At 32.9% G+C, this 16,508-nt stretch overlaps 2 long non-coding RNA genes and 1 pseudogene across 2 annotated transcripts; 1 reads left to right on the top strand and 2 right to left on the bottom strand.

The window, feature by feature from the left end:
* Positions 1–4,378: 4,378 nt before the first annotated feature.
* LOC145955514 (uncharacterized) lies at positions 4,379–7,273 on the top strand. Its single transcript, XR_014432135.1, has 3 exons — positions 4,379–5,647; positions 5,832–5,933; positions 6,112–7,273. It is a non-coding gene; the product is annotated as an uncharacterized LOC145955514 (long non-coding RNA).
* A 3,613-nt stretch (positions 7,274–10,886) lies between these two features.
* On the bottom strand, positions 10,887–15,841 carry LOC145955513 (uncharacterized). The gene is made up of 4 exons (XR_014432134.1): positions 15,492–15,841; positions 13,111–13,258; positions 12,577–12,642; positions 10,887–11,428 (listed from the first exon to the last, which is right to left on the bottom strand). It is a non-coding gene; the product is annotated as an uncharacterized LOC145955513 (long non-coding RNA).
* On the bottom strand, positions 13,268–15,408 carry LOC109818152 (uncharacterized; annotated as a pseudogene).
* Positions 15,842–16,508: the final 667 nt, after the last annotated feature.

Genomic DNA, 16,508 nt, shown 5'->3' with positions numbered 1-16,508 from the left:
TAAGACTTGTTGTGTTAGTGCGGTGAAGGGAGTTGAATAAGTGATGAAGAGTGATTTTGAATTTGTGAAATGACTTTAATCCGATCAAGGTATTAATAATACAATTAAGGATGGACAAAATCTCTACCAAATGACATTTCTTGCGTGCAGAAAATGTCTGTTAGTTATACACACAAATGTAAAAAATGGTCTGTTAGTTATACATACAAATGGTAGTATTTAATGTTAACTTTTTATTTTTAATTATATATATTACCTTTATTGATAATAATACACAACCTAAATCTCTACCATTTCTTACGTGTAGAAAATGCCCTGTTATTGTGACGAAGGCACAAAAGGTCCAGATGACATTTCTTACGTGCAGAAAATGCCTTGCCTTGTTATTGTAGAAGGAAGGACAAAAAGGTACTGTTGTCACAATATGTTTCTTCTTATCAAAACTTTCCTAAACAACAACAACAACGGCCTGTTAGTTATACATACAAATGGTAGTATTTAACGTTAACTTATTTTTTAATAATATATATTACCTTTATTCATAATAATACACAACCTAAGTCTCTACCATTTCTTACGTGCAGAAAATGCCCTGTTATTGTGAGGAAGGCACAAAAAGTCCAGATGGCATTTCTTACATGCAGAAAATGCCCTGCCCTGTTATTGTAGAAGGAAGGACAAAAAGGTAATGTTGTCACAATATGTTTCCTCTTATCAAAACATTCCTAAACAACAACAACAATGGTCTCTTAGTTATACATACAAATGGTAGTATTTAATGTTAACTTTTTTTTTTTTAATTATATATATTACCTTTATTGATAACAATACACAACCTAAATCTCTACCATTTCTTACGTGCAGAAAATGTCCTGTTATTGTGAGGAAGGCACAAAAAGTCCAGATGGCATTTCTTACATGCAGAAAATGCCCTGCCCTGTTATTGTAGAAGGAAGGACAAAAAGGTAGTGTTGTCACAATATGTTTCCTCTTATCAAAACATTCCTAAACAACAACAACAATGGTCTCTTAGTTATACATACAAATGGTAGTATTTAATGTTAACTTTTTTTTTTTAATTATATATATTACCTTTATTGATAATAATACACAATCTAAATCCCTACCATTTCTTACGTGCAGAAAATGCCTTGTTATTGTGAGGAAGGCACAAAAGGTCTAGATGACATTTCTTACATACAGAAGATGCCCTGCCCTGTTGTTGTAGAAGGAAGGACAAAAAGGTAGTGTTGTTACAATATGTTTCTTCTTATCAAAAGTTTCCTAAACAACAACAACAACAACAATGGCATGTTAGTTATACATACAAATGGTAGTATATAATGTTAACTTTTTATTTTTAATTATATATATTACCTTTATTGATAACAATACACAACCTAAATCTCTACCATTTCTTACGTGCAGAAAATGCCCTATTATTGTGAGGAAGGCACAAAAAGTCCAGATGGCATTTCTTACGTGTAGAAAATGTCTTGCCCTGTTATTGTAGAAGGAAGGACAAAAAGGTAGTGTTGTCACAATATGTTTCTTCTTATAAAAACTTTCCTAAACAACAATAACAACAACAACAATGGCATGTTAGTTATGCATACAAATAGTAGTATTTAATGTTAACTTTTTATATTTAATTATATATATTACCTTTATTGATAATAATACACAACCTAAATCTCTACTATTTCTTAAGTGTAGAAAATGGTCTGTTATTGTGAAGAAGGCACAAAAAGTCCACATGGCATTTCTTACGTGCAGAAAATGCCCTACCCTGTTATTGTAGAAGGAAGGACAAAATGGTAGTGTTGTCACAATATGTTTCTTCTTATCAAAAATTTCCTAAACAACAACAACAACAACAACAACAACAATGACCTGTTAGTTATACATACAAATGGTAGTATTTAATGTTAACTTTTTATTTTCAATTATATATGTTACCTTTATTGATAATAATACACAACCTATATCTCCACCATTTCTTACGTGCAGAAAATGTCTTGTTATTGTGAGGAAGGCCCAAAAGGTCCAGATGGCATTTCTTACGTGCAGAAAATGTCCTGCCCTGTTATTCTAGAAGGAAGGACAAAAAGGTAGTGTTGTCACAATATGTTTCTTCTTATCAAAATTTTCCTAAACAACAACAATGGCCTGTTAATTATACATACAAATGGTAGTATTGAATGTTAACTTTTTATTTTTAATTATATATATTACCTTTATTGATAATAATACACAACCTAAATCTCTACCATTTCTGACGTGCAGAAAATGCCATGTTATTGTGAGGAAGGCACAAAAGGTCCAGATGGCATTTCTTACATGCAGAAAATGCCCTTCCCTGTTATTGTAGAACGAAGGAGAAAAAGGTATTGTTGTCAAAATATGTTTCTTCTTATCAAAACTTTCCTAAACAACAACAACAACAACAACAATGGCATGTTAGTTATACATACAAATGGTAGAATTTAATGTTAACGTTTTATTTTTAATTATATATATTACTTTTATTGATAATAATACACAACCTAAATCTCTACCATTTCTTACGTGAAGAAAATGTCATGTTCTTGTGAAGAAGGCCCAAAAGGTCCAGATGACATTTCTTACGTGCAGAAAATGCCCTGCCCTGTTATTGTAGAAGGAAGGACAAAAAGGTATTGCTGTCACAATATATTTCTTCTTATCAAAACTTTCCTAAACAACAACAACAACAACAACAATGGTCTGTTAGTTATACATACAAATGGTAGTATGTTATGTTAACTTGTTATTTTTAATTATACATATTACCTTTATTGATAATAATACACAACCTAAATCTCTACCATTTGTTACGTGCAGAAAATGCCCTGCCCTGTTATTGTAGAAGGAAGGACAAAAAGGTAGTGTTGTGACAATATGTTTCTTCTTATCAAAACTTTCCTAAACAACAACAACAATGGCCTGTTAGTTATACATACAAATGGTAGTATTTAATGTTAACTTTTTATTTTTAATTATATATATTACCTTTGTTGATAATAATACACAACCTAAATCTCTACAATTTTTTACTTGCAGAAAATGCTTTTTTATTGTGAGGAAGGAACAAAAGGTCCAGATGGCATTTCTTACGTGCAGAAAATGCCCTGCCCTGTTATTGTAGAAGGAAAGACAAAAACGTAGTGTTGTCACAATATGTTTCTTATTATCAAAACTTTCCTAAACAACAACAACAATGGCCTGTTAGTTATACATACAAATAGTAGTATTTAATGATAACTTTTTATTTTTAATTATATATATTACCTTTATTGATAATAATACACAATCTAAATCTCTACCATTTCTTACGTGCAGAAAATGCCCTGCCCTGTTATTGTAGAGGGAAGGACAAAAACGTAGTGTTGTCACAATATGTTTCTTCTTATCAAAATTTTCCTAAACAACAACAACAACAATGGTCTGTTAGTTATATATACAAATGGTAGTATTTAATGTTAACTTTTTATTTTTAATTATATATATTACCTTTATTGATAATAATACACAACCTAAATCTCTACCATTTCTTACATGCAGAAAATGCCCTGTTATTGTGAGGAAGGCACAAAAGGTCCAAATGGCATTTCTTACGTGCAGAAAATGTCCTGCCCTGTTATTGTAGAAGGAAGGATAAAAAGCTAGTGTTGTCACAATATATTTCTTCTTATCAAAACTTTCCTAAAAAACAACAACAATGGCCTGTTAGTTATACATACAAATGGTAGTATTTAATGTTAACTTTTTATTTTTAATTATATATAATACCATTATTGATAATATTACACGACCTATATCTCTACCATTTCTTACGTGCAGAAAATGCCCGGTTATTGTGAGGAAGGTACAAAACATCCAGATGGCATTTCTTACGTGCAGAAAATGTCCTGCCCTGTTATTGTAGAAGGAAGGACAAAAAGGTAGTGTTGTCACAATATGTTTCTTCTTCTCAGAACTTTCCTAAACAACCACAACAACGGCCTGTTAGTTATACATACAAATGATAGTATTTAATGTTAACTTTTAATTTTTAATTATATATATTACCTTTACTGATAAAATACACAACATAAATCTCTACCATTTCTTACGTGCAGAAAATATCTTGTTATAGTGAGGAAGGCACAAAAGGTCCAGATGGCATTTCTTACGTGCAGAAAATGTCCTACCCTGTTATTGTAGAAGGAAGGACAAAATGGTAGTGTTGTCACAATATGTTTCTTCTTATCAAAATTTCCTAAACATTAACAACAACAATGGCTTGTTAGTTATACATACAACAGGTAGTATTTAATGTTAACTTTTTATTTTTAATTTTATATATTACCTTTATTGATAATAATACACAACCTAAATCACTACCATTTCTTACGTGCAGAAAATGCACTTTTATTATGAGGAAGGCACAAAAGGTCCAGATGGCATTTCTTACGTGCAGAAAATGCTCTGCCCTGTTATTGTAGAAGGAAGGACAAAAAGGTAGTGTTGTCACAATATGTTTCTTCTTATCAAAACTTTCCTAAACAACAACAACAACAATGGCCTGTTAGTTATAAATACAAATGGTAGTATTTAATGTTAACTATTTATTTTTAATTGTATATATTACCTTTATTGATAATAATACACAACCTAAATCTCTATCATTTCTTACGTGCAGGAAATGCCCTGTTATTTTGATGAAGGCACAAAAGGTTCAGATGGCATTTCTTACGTGCAAAAAATGTCCTGCCCTGTTATTGTAGAAGGATGGACAAAAAAGGTAGTGTTGTCACAATTTGTTTCTTCTTATCAAAACTTTCCTAAACAACAACAATAATGACCTGTTAGTAATACATACAAATAGTAGTATTTAATGTTAACTTTTTTTTTAATTATATATAATACCTTTATTGATAATATTACACAACTTATATCTCTACCATTTCTTACGTGCAGAAAATGCCCTGTTATTGTGAGGAAGGCACAAAAGGCCCAGATGGCATTTTTTACGTGTAGAAAATGCTCTGCCCTGTTATTGTAGAAGGAAGGACAAAAAGGTAGTGTTCTCACAATATGTTTCTTCTTCTCAAAACATTCCTAAACAACAACAACAACAACGGCCTGTTAGTTATACATACAAATGATAGTATTTAATGTTAACTTTTAATTTTTAATTATATATATTACCTTTATCGATAAAATACACAACATAAATCTCTACCATTTTTTACGTGCAGAAAATGTCTTGTTATTGTGAGGAAGGCACAAAAGGTCCAGATGACATTTCTTACGTGCAGAAAATGTCTTACCCTGTTATTGTAGAAGGAAGGACAAAATGGTAGTGTTGTTACAATATGTTTCTTCTTATCAAATAATTCCTAAACAACAACAACAACAACAATGACTTGTTAGTTATACATATAAAAGGTAGTATTTAATGTTAAATTTTTATTTTTAATTTTAAATATTACCTTTATTGATAATAATACACAACCTAAATCACTACCATTTCTTACGTGCAGAAAATGCACTGTTATTATGAGGAAGGCACAAAAGGTCCAAATGGCATTTCTTACGTGCAGAAAATGTTCTGCCCTGTTATTGTAGTAGGAAGGACAAAAAGGTAGTGTTGTCACAATATATTTTTTCTTATCAAAACTTTGCTAAACAACAACAACAACAATGGCCTGTTAGTTATATATTCAAATGGTAGTATTTAATGTTAACTTTTTATTTTTAATTGTATATTTTACCTTTATTGATAATAATACACAACCTAATAAATCTCTACCATTTCTTACGTGCAGAAAATGCCCTGTTATTGTGAAGAAGGCACAAAAGGTCCAAATGGCATTTCTTACGTTCAGAAAATGCCCTGCCCTGTTATTGTAGATGGAAGGACAAAAAAGGTAGTGTTATCACAATTTGTTTCTTCTTATCAAAACTTTCCTAAACAACAACAACAATGGCCTGTTAGTTATACATACAAATAGTAGTATTTAATGTTAACTTTTTATTTTTAATTATATATATTACCTTTATTGATAATAATACACAACCTAAATCTCTACCATTTCTTACTTGCAGAAAATATCTTGTTATTGTGAGGAAGACACAAACCGTCCAGATGACATTTCTTACGTGCAGAAAATGCCCTATCCTGTTATTGTAGAAGGAAGGACAAAAAGGTAGTTTTGTTACAATATGCTTCTTCTTATCAAAACTTTCCCAAACAACAACAACAATGGACTGTTAGTTATACCTACAAAATGGTAGTATTTAATGTTAACTTTTTATTTTTAATTATATATATTACCTTTATTGATAATAATACACAACCTAAATCTCTACCATTTCTTACGTGCAGAAAATGTCATGTTATTGTGAGGAAGGCACAATAGGTCTAGATGGCATTTCTTATGTGCAGAAAATGTCCTGCCCTTTTATTGTAGAAGGAAGGACAAAAAGGTAGTGTTGTCACAATATGTTTCCTATTATCAAAACATTCCTAAAACACAACAACAATGGCCTCTTAGTTATACATACAAATGGTAGTATTTAATGTTAACTTTTTATTTTTAATTATATATATTACCTTTCTTGATAATAATACACAACCTAAATCACTACTGTTTCTTAAGTGCAGAAAATGCCTTGTTATTATGAGGAAGGCACAAAAGGTCCAGATGATATTTCTTACGTGCAGAAAATGCCCTGCCCAGTTATTGTAGAAGGATGGACAAAAAGGTAGTGATGTCACAATATGTTTCTTCTTATCAACACTTTCCTAAACAAAAACAACAACAACAATAACAACAATGGCCTGTTTGTTATACATACAAATGGTAGTATTTAATGTTTACTTTTTATTTTTTATTATATATATTACCTTTATTGATAATAATACACAACCTAAATCTCTACCATTTCTTACGTGTAGAAAATTCCTTGTTATTGTGAGGATGGCACAAAAGGTCCAGGTGACATTTCTTACGTGCAGAAAATGTCATGCCCTGTTATTGTAGAAGGAAGGAAAAAAAGGTAGTGTTGTCACAATATGTTTCTTCTTATCAAAACTTTCCTAAACAACAACAACAACAATGGCCTGTTAGTTATACATACAAATGGTAGTATTTAATGTTAACTTTTTATTTTTAATTATATATATTACCTTTGTTGATAATAATACACAATCTAAATCTCTACCATTTCTTATGTGTAGAAAATGCCCTGTTATTGTGAGGAAGGCACAAAAGGTCCAGATTGCATTTCTTACGTGCAGAAAATGCCCTGCCCTGTTATTGTAGTAGGAAGGACAAAAAGGTAGTGTTGTCACAATATGTTTCTTCTTATCAAAACTTTCCTGAACAACAACAACAACAATGGCCTGTTAGTTATAGATACAAATGGTAGTATTTAATGTTAACTTTTTATTTTTAATTATATATATTACCTTTATTGATAATAATACACAACCTAAATCTCTACCATTTCTTACGTGCAAAAAATGCCCTGTTATTGTGAGGAAGGCACAAAAGGTCCAGATGACATTTCTTACGTGCAGAAAATGCCCTGTCTTGTTATTGTAGAAGGAAGGATAAAAAGGTAGTGTTGTCACAGTATGTGTCTTCTGATCAAAACTTTCTTAAACAACAACAACAACAACAACAATGGTCTGTTAGTTATACATACAAATGGTAGTATTTAATGTTAACTTTTTATTTTTAATTATATATATTACCTTTATTGATAATAAAACACAACCTAATTCTCTACCATTTCTTACGTGCAGAAAATGCCCTGTTATTGCGAGGAAGGCACAAAAGGTCCAGATGACATTTTTTACGTGCAGAAAATGCCCTGCCCTGTTATTGTAGAAGGAAGGACAAAAAGGTAGTGTTGTCACAATATGTTTCTTTTTATCAAAACTTTCCTAAACAACAACAACAATGGTCTGTTAGTTATACATACAAATGGTAGTATTTAATGTTAACTTTTTATTTTTAATTATATATATTACCTTTATTGATAATAATACACAACCTAAATCTCTACCATTTCTTACGTGTAGAAAATGCCCTGTTATTGTGAGGGTGGCACAAAAGGTCCAGATTGCATTTCTTACGTGCAGAAAATGCCCTGCCCTGTTACTGTAGAAGGAAGGACAAAAAGGTAGTGTTGTCACAATATGTTTCTAAAACATCGAGTTATAGATACAGGTTTTACAAATACCAAGATTAAATGAGTAACAATGGGATAAAAATAGGAGGGTTAGAAAACAGACTGGAAATCACTGAATGCTTGTTGGTAACATAATTGAAAGAAATGAAAATTAAGTATCCCAACGCAACATTTTGCCTTCGATCTTCAAAAATTTATCCATACCAAATGAGATAAAGATGCATAAATAAGGTTCAACAAAAACAATTTTGAACTTTTCCATTCTCTACCTAACACCAGGTGAAAATAAGAAAACATTCCATCCCACTCCATTTTGCATTCCCAATATTTCTAATTTTCATTTTCCACCAAGCACACTTAAAAAAATCACACCAGAATGCTCATATTTTCCTCTTTTCCTCTAGAGAAAGAGGGATACATTGAGGGCATCGTTGTTCTCCTTTTCCTTGATTTTCTGGCGAACGAAACCGTGGAGGGTGTAGAAGCGATCCATGCCTTGCTGACATTGCCCTAATTTGATCGGAATTAGGGCGTGGAGCCACCGGAGGGAGAAGGGGACCATGGATCCGACCCGATTAGGGTAAATTTTGGGGTAGGTTTCGTAGCGGTAGTGGGAGGATTGGAGGTCTTCGAGGGAATCAAGCTCTGCGGAGGCTTCGTTGCTTATCCCTTACAAGTCACTCTTCTCTCCGGAACCACCAACCCCAACCACATTCTCTGATTCTTCCTTCACACTCACGTTACCGTTGGGGCATGCCGCCACCGCCAGCTTCTTCTTCTTCCACGGCAGTGAGGCACCATCTTCTTCCTCCTCGCCGCCACTCTTTGTTCAGTGCTTCTTCTTCGGCTTGGCGGCAACCTCGTCGCATTCGTCTTTCTCCTCGACTAACACGCTTCTTGACAAGAAAGAATCTCCTCCGACTTTTGACAAGCAAGAACCTCCTCCTCCACTTTCTTCAACGCTTGGGTTCGAGCGCTCGACCTCCACGGCATTGCAGAAGCGTTCGATTTCTTCCCCCCCTTGGGCCCTTTTTCGATATTCTTGGCCTTAGCTTTGGAATTGGAACTCTTTTCCCCTCTCATAGAAACCATTATATGTTGATGAACCACGTCCAGAGACTGTGCAACCATCTAGATCAACAGAATTTTCTCACTCGCTTCGATTATCCAGATTATAAGGATTTTAGGGTTAGGGTTCCCAGACCCAAACAATGTCCATAAGAGAGAAGGGATATAAGAAATTGTTCATCCCTTCTACATCGATTAAAAGGAAATCTGATGTAGAATACTTCAGTTTTAGGAAGAAACAATGTAAATTTACTTATATTTTCTACTTTATTACAAGTTTGCTACCACATATATTTTTTACATCGTTTCTTGGACAACCGATGTAAATATAGCGACGTAAAACAGTATTTTCCTAGTAGTGCTATTAGCATTAAGGATTTTTACTAAATGGCAGAAACTTAAATCAAGCCTATACATACATGGGAAAGTAGATGCGGAAGTAATCATATTATATACATATTTTACTTTTTCTAATAAATTTTAATATTTTAATTATATTTTTTTTATATTATATGGATTAAATATTTTTTTAATGTTCTTCCAACAATACAGTTCTGAGTAATCATCCCATCACTCCGTGTTCAGGCAACACTATTTATAGAAAGAAATAATTTTTAATTTTATCAACAATCATTATTTTCGTAAGAATAGAATATTCATAAGAAAATATATGTATGTGTATTGCTCAAGATGTAAACCAGAATATCTAAACCCAGATGAACCTTGTTAAGGAAATGCTGATGCAGATTGCCTTTAACATTACCTCAAATATCAACTAAAACCAATGAGCCAATAAATGATTATTGATTTACCTAAAAGGTAAAAAGTAAGATATATTTCCCATCAGACACATGAAGCCAATTATTCAGTTAAAATATCACTGATCATCAGTTATCTATCTCAAATATACTCATTTCTTGAAAGAGATCTTTTACAATAATTATTTATATCTAGCACTTCCTTTGCATCACTAGAAATAACCATTCTTCGTAATAGTAAAGCAATAATTTGTGTAGAATCCCAGCGTGTTGTTAGTCTATTTATAGGCAAGTGCACCCAAGTCTCTGTAGTATAAATTAAAGGTTATCGAACCTTAGGGACTTGTGAGATAAGCTATGATTTCTATTATACTAATTGATGCTTAGGAATGTACAACTTGAGTAATTACACATGTTCAAAGTTGAAATGGATGATTGATTAAATTCAAGTAACCAAAAATAATTTAACTTGTGGAAAAACAAATATAAGAAACAGTTGGGATTTGATTTCATCAATCTCCCTCCTATGCATTCCTATTGATTCTTTCTAAAGATTCCATTACTCATTACCATTGAGTTCTCTAAATTCATTCAAACCCAATCCCTTGGCATAAGAAATTCTAAGATATTTAACTCAATGAATTATTCCTCACTTCATTCAGTTAAACATCCCGCATTAAGAGTCAGAATCTGATACAACTATTAATTTCAAGACCATTCCTGGCTCTCAAAACTAATAGGTGATTCGTTCCAAGTCTAGGTTCAGAAAATGTTTTCCAACCGAATCCCAAACCCAAAATCAGAGATAAAGGATCAATTTATCAAAGCATTAAGAACATAAAGAAATCACTGACATAGAGTAATAGATGATATATATATATATATGAATCAAAGAGGAATAAAAGGAGTTTGACGATTACATCAATCCCAACCCTAGAGCTTAGCTCTCCATAATACAAGAAATCACCAAATTACAAGTTGAAAGGTAGAAGAAGAAGAAGATCCTTGGAAGATTCGCGTTCCCACGAGCTCCAAAATACTCTGTTTTTCTCCTTTCTCTGTTCTCTATTCTCGTACAGCTTGATGATGCCCCTTTCTCTTTCTTCTGCCCTTATATATTAAAACAGAGTGAACAGGAGAGAGATGAATCCGCTCAACGCCTTGAAACGGCTGAGCGGATTGAGAGTCCTTCACCATGAAGAAACCTAAAGGGCTGAGCGCCTCAGATTCGCTGAGTGCTTTGGAGGCAGAGAACACCCCTTTTTCCTGGATAAAATCCGCTGAGCGGATGGGAGTGGCTGAGCAGATTGGAGGTAGAGAGCACTCCTTCTCTTCTAGGGGCCAAATTCGCTGGGCGCTTTTGAATGGCTGAGCCATTCTTCTCCAGGTTTCAAAACCTACAAAATAAGCCCAAATCGGATCAAAAGTTTCATATTTCCTGTACTAACATTAATCAAAAGTACCTCTTTGATCCTAAGCATATATAGATCAAAATAATATCAATATGTACACAAAATGTGCTAGATAAGTGTCTCTAATGAATATTTAATCAAACTAATTAGACACTTATCACGTGTACAATTATTATACACTTTCTTTATACTTTAAAAAATGTCAACTAACCAAGTTTTCTCTTCAATGGTTCTATGATGCAAATTTGTTGAGCTGCCTATACCTACATAACATACTAAATTAACCTAAAGCAGAAGAGCAAAAAAGAAAATGCTACTTGAATTAATGAATAATGTTAACACTTCAACAAAATAATACACAGCAAACAAGGTTTTAAATTGTGATTGTAGTTTTGTGGTGATCTTGGATGCTGAGTGAAATTGTGGACAAATGCGATTGCAATTATGATCACATATATAAACACGGTCCATAAATTATGATTGTAGTTTTGTGGTGATCTTGGATGCTGAGTGAAATTGTGGACAAATGTGATTGCAATTATGATCACATACATAGACACGGTCCAAAAGCCTTAATGTTAGGGCCAAAATTGCAATCGCAAACATTTTTTAAAACCTTGCTACAGGGCAATTTATCATAATATTGATAGCATAAGACAATAAACTTCACAAAGGATCATTCAAAAATGAACTTGGTGCTGCTAAATAATAGTTTTGTTTACTAACGAAAGCCTTCTCATCTATTGTGCAACTAATCTAGACACCAACTTGCTTTACTCATTTTTTCCATTTTACTCATTTTCACAAACAAAAAAGAATCATTGAGAAATCTAAAAATAAGCATTCAAACAAGAGGAATAGCCCAAGGAATTCTATTATCCCATCCAGTTTATGATCTAAATAAGCATTTAAACAAGAGGAATAGCCCAAGGGATTCTATTATCTCATCCAGTTTATGATCTACAAAAGCATTTAAACAAGAGGAATAGAAATAGAACCACTGCACGTTGCATTTACCAAATAAAAAAAGAGAAACTGCACAATGTATTTACCAGAAAATATAAAGAAATATTGCATAATGTATTTGCCAGAAAATATAAAGAAATACTGCACAATGCATGCAGATCTTGTACCTGAATATAACTTGCTCCTAGTAAGGCCCCATTCACAAGTTGAAACTGTGTTCTATATTCATTTACCTAAAAAGTATAATATAATAAAATTAAGAAACAAGGAAAATACTTAAAGAGAGTTCATGTGCATAGTATATATGTCCTAGAAAAAAACAAATTTTAATTAATGGAAAGCACATCAGATAATTTAGTTGAGAAATGGTAAACTAGTTGACCTTGTAATCAAAGTTGATCAAATTTTATTGTCACTTATGCATATTAGTACACCAGGTTGTAACAGTGAATCATAACGAATGGAGGAAAATTAATTATTCATTTGTGTGAGTATACTAGCTAGTATACTCGTCCTAGGTGGCATTCTATAACCCAAACACTAGCCTCAGTCCACAAGGAAATTTTAGTGCATGAAAAGACTTGGCATGCAGAACCAAAAAGATTAAGAAAAATGTATCACAAGAAAAATCATATATAGAGGTTAATCAAAGTTAAAGTGGTGAAAGAGAGGCATTCGAAGACCAATATTGAGAATATTACCTTTTAAAAGTGCTACAGCAAGGACCTCAAGCAACAATGAAACCAAAGCAAAACTTCGTGATATATCTGTCTTAAATATTGCAGCTGGGATGAACTTCATGAACAGATTACTTCAGTAGTAGCTTCAATAAAAGCTCCCTATACAAACCTTCAAAAATAGAAAATAAGGTACCATTTTTGTAACTAAAAATAATAATAATAATAAATGTTCTCAAATTAAAGAAGCCCCATAATGCAGTATGCTGCCCAATCTTTGCATATATAGAGCTATTCCCTTGAAACAACTACAAATATTTTAAATATTTGTCAAAACTTCTAGAAACAATAAAAAAAACTACTATAATTTTTTTATCAAACAACTAATTTTAACTCTACCTGTTAACTACTTTTTATTTTTTTTTACCAAACACAATCTTAAAGTGGCGTTAAATAAGTCAAGAAGAGTTCACTAAACAATAAAAAAGTGGAGAAAAAAAATGGTGACACATTTTAATATTCTGTTCTTGATGTTTTCTTCCTATGGGTGGAGAATTATATATTTTGATCAGGTTTGACTTTTAGATGAACATAAAGTCGTTAAAATAAAGAAGTATAGATGTTATAATTTGAATTAAGAAAAAAATAGGAAGAAGTAAGCATAGGCTAATTGAATGGAGGCAGTGGGCACTTAAAGTGTTAGGTGATTAGTATAAGAATAGTAGTAGAGTTTTAGTGATTGGGAAGGGTGATGGAGAATGAGATTAATATATTATATAGTATGAGTTGACTAATATGGGAGTGTAGGAATCTAAATTAATTCATGTCATGAATGTCTCCAATGCATGCGCCAATAAATTCCATCACAGATTATTACTACAACACTCCTCTTTTCCCTTTTCAGTTTCACAGTTATCACGCGTGCCAAAATCACATTACTATTGCCACCAACATATTTTATTTAATCAAACATTACCTAAGACGACATGTTAATTCATGCAGTTTCTAACAGTTGTTATTCATCTAAATGAGCTGACTTAACAGTTGTTATTCTAACTGAGTAACAGAACAGTAAGTACACTAAAACAACTCTATCCCATATCAATATTGGCTGAAAATTAGCAACGTTAAATTTCATCAAGGAAAGCATATGGCAGGAAGCTAGCAAGTCTGAAATCTATGGGAAGATGCAAGCAGTGTTTATAGAAATGGATAACTGTCTAGATGTAAGCATAAGCCTTTGATCCTCTTAACAGCATATTTTGATATAAGTTTAAAATTATTTTTGAAAATAGAATTTTTTAGTGCAGAAATTTTTAAAAGCACTTTTAACTTGCATCAAAACAAGTTTTGAGTCAACTGCCACATAGCTAAGTTTCTTTTGGTCCTGAATGTGATTATTAACAAAATCATTCAGTTGTCAAAGAACTAGAGGATTTGAAAGAGGTTGTCCTAAATGGTGAAGACAAAGGACTCAACAATAAGAGTAGCTTTGATCCTGAGAAACACATTGATGAATACCACCCGTTGAAATATTGCTCCCACCAGGCTTAGCTTCTGCATCAGCAGGCCCCCTCCTTCCCTGTGGAGTAGCAGATGAATTCATCTGTTGATTCCTATTTATCTGAGCCTCCCCCATTTTCTTAACCGTAAAAGGCAATGCAATCGCAACAACACACAACCTCCCATTAAAAACATGCCTATTCATCCCTTCCTTACAAGCAGTGGCAGCAGAAGGATCATAAAACTCAACCTGGCAATACCCCTTTCACTTCCCACTCGCCTTCTCATCATAAAACTTCACCTCCTTCACTGGCCCATACTTACTAAGCTCCGCTTCTAGGTCAGCATCAGTAGTCCACCAATGCAGATCACCCACAAACAATATAGTACTACCAGAGGCAGAAGCAACACCACCACCTCCAACTCCTTCAGTACTAACATTACTAACAACACTAACATTGTTCCCAACACCATTTCCACCAACCCTATTAGCATTCCCTCCTCCTCCAACGCCACCCACTTGACATTGTCTCACTAAACCCTCATTCCGCACACTCCCAACAACTCCACCAATTGGTTCCTGCCCAATCCCCTGCACTGCAGCACCATCATTACCACTCTACTCCTCAATTTCACTCAATTTCCCAGGTTGATGCCCCAATTCAACCCTAATCCCACCCTTGGCACCCACTTCGTTCCCTCTAAATCCTTGATTCTGAAACCCATCAACTCTCCCCGAAACCCTAGATTCCATAACCCCGCTTCCAACAGAATAGATAAAAATGCCACAACAAATCGGAACAAAATTGCAACAGTCATTTCAATATTACATTTGCAACTTCCAAACACAAAACAGATGATAAGGGTGATATGATACAAAACCAATAAAATATAGAACATACCTTGGCAGCCACTTCCAATGAACAAGCAAAACTCCAAAGCAAACAAAGAGATTCAACTTTCGTGTGGAGAACAAAGAGGATTCGAGGCTGGGTCGCACGCGTAGAAGAAGATGATGCTTCAACAATTTTCTTCGTGGAGAAAGGGTTTCGCGAGCCAGTATAAGCTTCCAATGAATAAGCAAAACTCCAAAGCAAACAAAGAGATTCAACTTTCGTGTGGAGAACAAAGAGGATTCGAAGCTGGGTCGCACGCATAGAAGAAGATGATGCTTCAACAATGTTCTTCGTGGAGAAAAGGTTTCGCGAGCAAATATAAGCTTCTCAATACTACATGGGTTACCGGTGAACCGATATAGATGTTTTTATAATTATTCATAAAATTGTCACCGCACTTTAATACTACATCGGTCCCACTAAAAATGATGTAGAATGCACAATATTTACATCGATCCCACCTATAATCAATGTAAATATGCACCACATTTGATTTTTACATCATTTTTACCTAAATCGATGTAGAATTGACGATGTTGAACAGTAAAGGATTTATTGGGCTTGGCCATTTACTTTTTTTTTTTATATATATAAATACTCATGTAGTTATAAACCTAATTATGAAATAGAAAATACCATCTAATGCAACCATACACGTAGATTATTCTAATCGAACCAAGTAAATTTATGTGTCTTGTTAATTTATTTTCTCTCTTGCAATTGTGTGAGTGCGTTTGGGATCCCCAACAACTAATTGAGTCACATATTTGATTTCTATTAAGTTTTTTTAAAAAAATATTCATGTCATATATATTTATACATATAAATTTCAATAAAACTTATATCATTCATTAAAGAAGTCTCTAAAAATAATTATAATCAATATAATAATAACATAAAAACCTAAAAATTATTTGAACCACATAAATAAATTAAATAAATTAAATAAATATATAATTTTAAATTTAAAAATTAAATATGAATTATTTAATTCAATTGTATAATAATAAAGTACGTTGATTT

The sequence above is a fragment of the Cajanus cajan genome, chromosome 3 (genome assembly GCF_000230855.2).
Source record: "Cajanus cajan strain Asha chromosome 3, NIPB_CcT2T_4, whole genome shotgun sequence".
In the NCBI taxonomy this organism is placed as follows: Eukaryota; Viridiplantae; Streptophyta; class Magnoliopsida; order Fabales; family Fabaceae; genus Cajanus; species Cajanus cajan.
This window is presented reverse-complemented; position numbering and strand designations above follow the sequence as displayed.